Below are 6602 nucleotides of genomic sequence, written 5' to 3'. Positions count from 1 at the left end.
CTCCCCATTTAAGTTGTATATGGATGGGCAGCTGCACTGCCAAGCTCACCCCGTGTTCCCAGCCTTTGGTGCCCTGCCGTGGGAATGCTTCACGGCAAATCTCCATGACCCCTTCAGACCTGGCACCTCGTGGCTTTAGTGGCTCTTTGACTCTATGGTTTGTTTTGGTGGCTGGAGCAGGGGGTGGGAATTGAAGGGGATTTAGGAGGAAAACCCATCCTGGCCGAGCTTGAACCGGCCCAATCTAAATTTTGGTGCCTCTTTCATCTTTTGTGTGGCGCCCGGAGCGGGAAGAATGACACGTTTTACATCCGGATCGGGCACTTTTGCATGGAGACAAGAGTCCCACCAGGCGACCACATCCTCCCCCCGGAATCCCAAATCCCACATCCCGCACCCGTGGCCTCGCTCTGCAGCCGGTGAGGGGGGAAATGCACGTCCAAGGCAGGGAACGAGGCGGTTCTGGGGGCCGGAGGGGCCGCGGGAGGGGGACACGCGTGGGCCGGTGCGCGGCTCCCCGCGGCCCGCAGGGGGCGCGCTGGGCACGGCCGGGGGGGACCCCGGGCGGGACCCCCCAAAAACACCCGGCAAAGAGGGGACGGACGGGGGGGATCTCCAAAAAACGGCTTTCGGGGGCTTAGGGGGCTTTTCCCCCCTCGGTTTCAGCCGTTCTGCCGGCGGCGCGGGGAGCGCGGCGGCGGGGGATGCTCCGGGCGGGATGATGGTGATGGTGATGATGCTCCGGGTGGGATGATGATGATGCTCCGGGTGGGATGATGATGATGCTCCGGGTGGGATGATGCTCCGGGCTTGGGTTGATAAGTTTGGCGGGCGGGTAAAGAAGCGTTTGGCTATAGATATTTAAATATATATATGCACACACCAAATATATTTTTTTTTATTTTGTTTTATTTCCCCCTCCTGCCGGCGCCTTGTTTTGATGCAGATGTTACGAGGAAAGGATCGTTTTTATTATTTTTTTTTTATTATTATTTTCCAGCAGCTAAAGACGGGAGGTCACATTAACTTCTAATACGGAGACACATAAAAATGCGATTATGCCTGCTAAACAGAACACAGTAGGCTGCTAGTTAAGACAATGAGATTTCCAGGAAGCGATGCATAAATTCTTCAAAAAATGACACATTTTTCACGTTTCATTCCAATTAAATTACTGAGGCAGCTAACACAGCGCTGTGCACGCCATACATTTGGGGGAAATGAAGGCTTTTCTGGTTTTCTCCTTTATTTTTCTTTCTTTTTTTTTTAAGTCTATCTGGATGTGCGTGTTTTATGAAAGACGTTTGATATTAAGCAGCTATTAAGGAAAAAAATGTCAGAGACCTTCTCTCCTCGAGGATTTGTGTGTGTGTGTGTGTGTGTGTGTGGTGGGGCTGCTCCTGCTCGTTTTCCCACCCTGCAGCATTAAACCACCGATGGTCCAGCTGCAGAATAATTTCCAAATAATGGGAATTTCCCGCCATGATGCACACACCTCTCCGTTTGCAAGGAGCTGGGGAGAATTAAGGAGTGATGCACACCCTCCCACCCCCCCCCAGAAAGGTTTTGCCGTCCCGTCGGGTGTTCTTCCCCACATTCGGGACCCTCTGGAGCAGGATCGAGCCCGCCCCGGGGATGCTGCGGGGACGAAGGGGGGGGGGTGTGAACCCAGTGGGAAGCCGGGTTTGCCTCCCACAATCTGCAAACGGGCTCCTCAGAGTGATAATCAAACCCCGAAGTGGCCCCGGTAATGAAACAGCGCTTGGTTTTATTATTTATTTTTTATTTATTTATTTTTTTTTAAGCAGGCTGCACTGGGTGATCCGCAAAGCAATACAAATCAGAAATGAGATTTTTGAAGTCCTAATGAACCTGATTGCAGGAACATTTATAATCCCCCATGGCTTTAAATGAAATCAGATATAATCAGGAGCTATGGGGAAAGGGAGTGTTTACAGGCAGAGATTGGGAAGTGCTGCTGTATTAGTAAAGATGCTGTTCCTTCTATTGATGTCTAAAATGATGGATAATGTGAGAATGGCAAATATACTATTTGTCTAATGGCTCTGCAATTAAATTCCCCTGTAAATGACCCATGCCTCATTTCATCCTAATCTATGGAATTTTGATTGAATTCGTCAGCTCTAATTGAAAAATACTGCACTTTAATGTCTGCAGTGCAGTTTCAGGACCGCGCTGGTTTTAATGAGACGGTGCCCCTCTGACCTGGGAATATTTTAGACTTTTATTCGGGATTTTTTTTTTAAACTGGCGGATTTCTCAACTCGATTCCACGAAAAGCCGGGAATGAGAGTGTGTGGGGTTTGCCACCACTAATCTCTCCGTAGCGATGCATTTGATTAAGGTCTCCTTCAAGGCTCTTAAAATATTTGGACTCTGGTTATTTAAATATGTATCCATTTAAAATAATTTTTAAAATAGCCTACTTCCCCTTACCCGAACGAATTTTGGGATATGAGCCGGGATTATGGAAGTCAAATTTTTTCTCTTTTCTTTTTTTTTTTCCTTCCCTTTTTTTTTTTTTTACCTGCACGGTGTTATTTTTACCTTTTTATCCTCTTTTTTTTTTACCCGAAAATCCCGAGCGCCTTCGAGTTTGTTAAAAAAAAAAAAAAGAAAAAAAAAGGAAGAAAGGGAAAAAGGAGGAGGGAAGGAAAGGGAAAAAAGGAGGGAAAAAGAGGAAAGGGGGGGGGAAGAGGACGAAAAGAGGGGGGGAAAGGGAGAAAATCCACATAGAAGAAATTAAATCGACAATAAGAAGTGGCACATCCCCGGTGCTGGGGGGAAGTTGTGGGAGACCCCCCCAGGACGGGAACCCCTTCCCTCCAGATCCGCAACTGAGCCGCGGTGCGGGGACTCTCCGGGGGCGGGGGGCTGGCAAGAGTTCAAATGGGAACACGCGAAGGAGTTAATGGGATTAAGCGACGAATGAGGGGTTTGGGGATTGCTTTTTGTTTTGGTTTGCCTTTTTTTTTCCCCCGCTTGGGAAGCGAAGGGGGAGGCGGGAAGGGGTTCCCGGCGGGCACGCGTGGGGCGGGGGTCGCATCCCGCGGCGGGCGCGCTTCCATGCGCATTCCCACAGCCAAGGGGCAAATCCTGCCCTCCCACGTCTCCATCCCTCTTACTCCCAGCTCCCGCAGCCCAAAACCGCGGAAATGAACCCTGAGCCACGCACAAAACCGCATCCCCCTTCCCCTCAGAGATGACGGGAGGTAGGATGGAGAGCCCTGGCTGTATCCCTAATTCGGTGCTCACACCTAATCCCTGCATCATTAAATATACACGGATTTTTGGGAGTAGTTTTGCTCACGGTCTCGCCTCTTTTTCACCTCCCTTTCCCAGGAAAAAAAATCATTTTAAAAGCTCAGCAGGGTGAGATGATTTTGGTGACATTTCCCACGCAATTAAAATTTCCCCAGCGGATGCAAGAATTAGCTCGGCAGAGCCTTTGCAAGCCTGAGTTTTGGCTTTGATAAAGTCACTGGTATTAACATCTGCTGGAAAACAGAGCTGCCCCCCCATCCCTCCTCGCTGACCTTGGGGACCAGCAGCAGCACAGACCCTCCTCCAAATAATGCTCCTCATCAGCACAGCCCCCCCAAAGCCCCATGGGAGGACACCATCCCATGTGGTCCATGGAAACCCCCAGCACAGCTCCCTGCCTACAGCCTGGAGGTGCCCAAAGGGCTGGGAGCAGCCACTGGCTCCCCAGCCCAGGTGGAGGGATGCTCTGACCTCTGCCACCCTATGGATTCCCACGTGGAAGGGCTCAAGCACATCCCACTCCTCCTCTTCCTTCATGGCTCCCTTCTTTCACGTCTTCACTCCAAAAAGCTGCACCCCCTCCTCACCCCCATTTGGGGGGTTATTTAGCCCACACTCTTTCCCCCCAGCCAAGAGACCACGGGAGTCAAAGACACTCCCTCAAAATCTGCCCAGTTCAAAGATGCCTCCACATATCTGCTGCTCCTCTCCTGAAAAGGTTTTTTGGGACAAAACCTGCTGGAAGCCACCTGCCCTTCAGCATCCCCTAATTCAGGTGACTCGGGAGCCTCCTGCAGCACCATTTGAGTGGCACATTTCAAGCTGGGTCCATGTGGGACCTGCTCTGCACCCACACCACGGCCCAGCCAGGCTGCCCAGGGGGAAAAGGGGCTCCTCCCCAGCCAAGCATGACCCTCCGAAGTATTGATTTAGATTTAGACCCCTTGGGAAAGGCTCCTGGCGTGTCCCCGTGGCAGCGGGGGTCCCTCCGGGGGCTCCCCTGCCTGCTCTGCCCTGCCCCTTGCCTCCCTCACGCCTGCTACACTTCCCAGGCACAATCACGCTCCGGTTGCTCCTCCGACAATCAGAGATCGCCGACGTTTTTCTCCGGGAGAAAAATCAGCTAATTATGTGCCGAACAAAAAGCCTATTCTTGCCCGAAATAATGCTCCCGTCTTGCAAAGGCACTTGTTTGTGGGCAAATTTTGAAGGGGGCTGACAATACAAACAGCTGCAGGAGCTGGGTGTTGGTACACATTTCCATGCCCTGCCGGATTACCGTGCCTAATTATCTCTCCCCTTTCCGCAATCTAACGTGGGTTCCTGAAAAGAGATGATTTTTTCCCCCCCCCTCTCACTCGCTTTTCTATTCGAACGAAAGCTTTGCTTCTCCTCACGGCTTTCCAGCCCGCTCGGGCTGCTTTGGGAACGAGCAGGGATGCTGCTGATTTGGGGGGCTGGAGAGTTTAGCTCGGCTCCATCCGTGGTGGATGGAAGGAGAGGGAGGCAGGAGGAGGCTGTGATCGGGTGATGCCCGATGGATCCCGAGGAGGGGGAAAAGGGAAAAACACGGGAGAGAAACAGCCACACGCGCGGCTCCGAGGCATCCACAGGGGAGATCCAGCCGTGCTGGGAAAAACCCCGAGCGCTGCAGTGCTGCACATATGGTGGCCTCTGAGCGGGGAGCCGGGACATATGGAAATGAGCTGGATAAGTAAACTTCTCCCAGTCCCCTGAAGTCAGAGGTGGGCCCCAAAAGTGTTTGTGCACACACCACACAACCCCCTCATCCCCAGCAGCAGCTGCTTCCGTGGCCATCCACCCTGTCCCACGTGCCATACCTCTGGGAAAATTGGTTTCTCCAGCAGAAGTGCAGCACTGGGGAAGGGGGAACCCCAGAATTCATGCCGGGGGGGACCAACAGGGCTTGGAACCCCAAAAGCTGCACCGAGACGGGGAAGGGGAGCCACAGGCAGGACTGGCCGGCACAACTGCACCGAGGCCCAGAAGCAATAACCCCCCTCTAATAGTTTCTGCCAAGAAAAGAACGCTTTCAGATGTTGGCTGGAGATGTGGAGGGATAAACTGACTCAGATATCCGGGCATGGGTCGGGGGGCAGCCCCAGCCCCCCGTTTCAGGAAGCCAACGAGCTTCAGTGGCGGGAATGAGCAGGGAAAGGGGTTTTTGGGAGGACTGCAAATGCCACTTGCTAAGGACTGGCAGGGAGGTTGTGATAGCCCTCTCCAGAGGACAAACCACAAAGAGAACTTCTCTGGGGGGGTAAAAGCTCGAGGGGGGTGTCCTTTGGGATGCACAGCTGTGCCAGTGCTGGAGGGATCACACTCACCACATGTGCCTCTGAGTTTTTGGGGGCTTGGAGGGGTAGGATTTGGGGGACAGAGCATGGTTGTCCCAATCCTTAGCACCCACTAGCCACTGCCATGGTCAGGTCACCTTCCTCCCGCGATGTGCAGCGCCCAGCCTGACATCTTCCATCCTCCCCTGGAAAATGAGAGCATCCGTTAGCTAGAAAGGAGCTGTGGATCAGTAAGAGCTTCCCAAGCAGACAGGCCAGGCAGGACAGGGATCGCCTGCTGACCCTTGGTTTTGGGGGAGCCACCCCTGCCAAAAGCCACTTTAAGTCAGGACTTGTCTGCAGAACCCCCCCAAAGCCAAGCCCAGGGGCAAAGCCAGCACCATTGTCCCAGGAAGACTTCAACTTCCCAGAGGCAGGAGGGATCCCACCCCCAGCCAAATCCCCTCCTTTCTCTTTTTTTCTCCCCCTCCCTTTTTTTTTTTTTTGCATTTAATTTTATTTTCCAAACCACTTGATCTTTGCTTGGGAACCTCCATTAATTGCCTGGGTTTGCCTCTTCGCCTGGTCCCTTTATCATTATTTATGGCCTTTGAAATTGTGTAAAGTTCCCTTGACGTTCAATTTACAAGTTTGGGGGCTTTTTTTTTTTTTCCTTTTTCCCCCTTTTTTTTTTTGTCCCAGCTTTTGTCCTCACCAAAGACGTCGTGTTGGAAAAGGCTTTGAGCCGGCCAACATGAGAAGCTCGCCGGAGAAAAGGGAGCAGCCCTCCATCGCTTTTAATTCCGCCGTGTTGCTGAATGGCTCTTTTACATAATTGCAGAAGCAATTTCAAAGCCAAGCCAGGGGCTGACTTTACCCAGAACCACATGGAGCCTATTTGGGGGCTTTTCAAAAAAAAAAAAAAAAGGGGGGGGGGGGAAAAAAAAGGGGGGGGGGGAGGGGGAAATGAAAAAAAAAAAAAAAAAAGAAAAAAAGAGTTTTTTTCGGGGGAAAAAAAAA

This window comes from Neopelma chrysocephalum, unplaced genomic scaffold (assembly GCF_003984885.1).
Source record: "Neopelma chrysocephalum unplaced genomic scaffold, ASM398488v2 Primary Assembly neopelma1_335, whole genome shotgun sequence".
In the NCBI taxonomy this organism is placed as follows: Eukaryota; Metazoa; Chordata; class Aves; order Passeriformes; family Pipridae; genus Neopelma; species Neopelma chrysocephalum.
The sequence above is the reverse complement of the archived record's forward strand: the minus strand, read 5'-3'. Positions refer to the sequence as shown.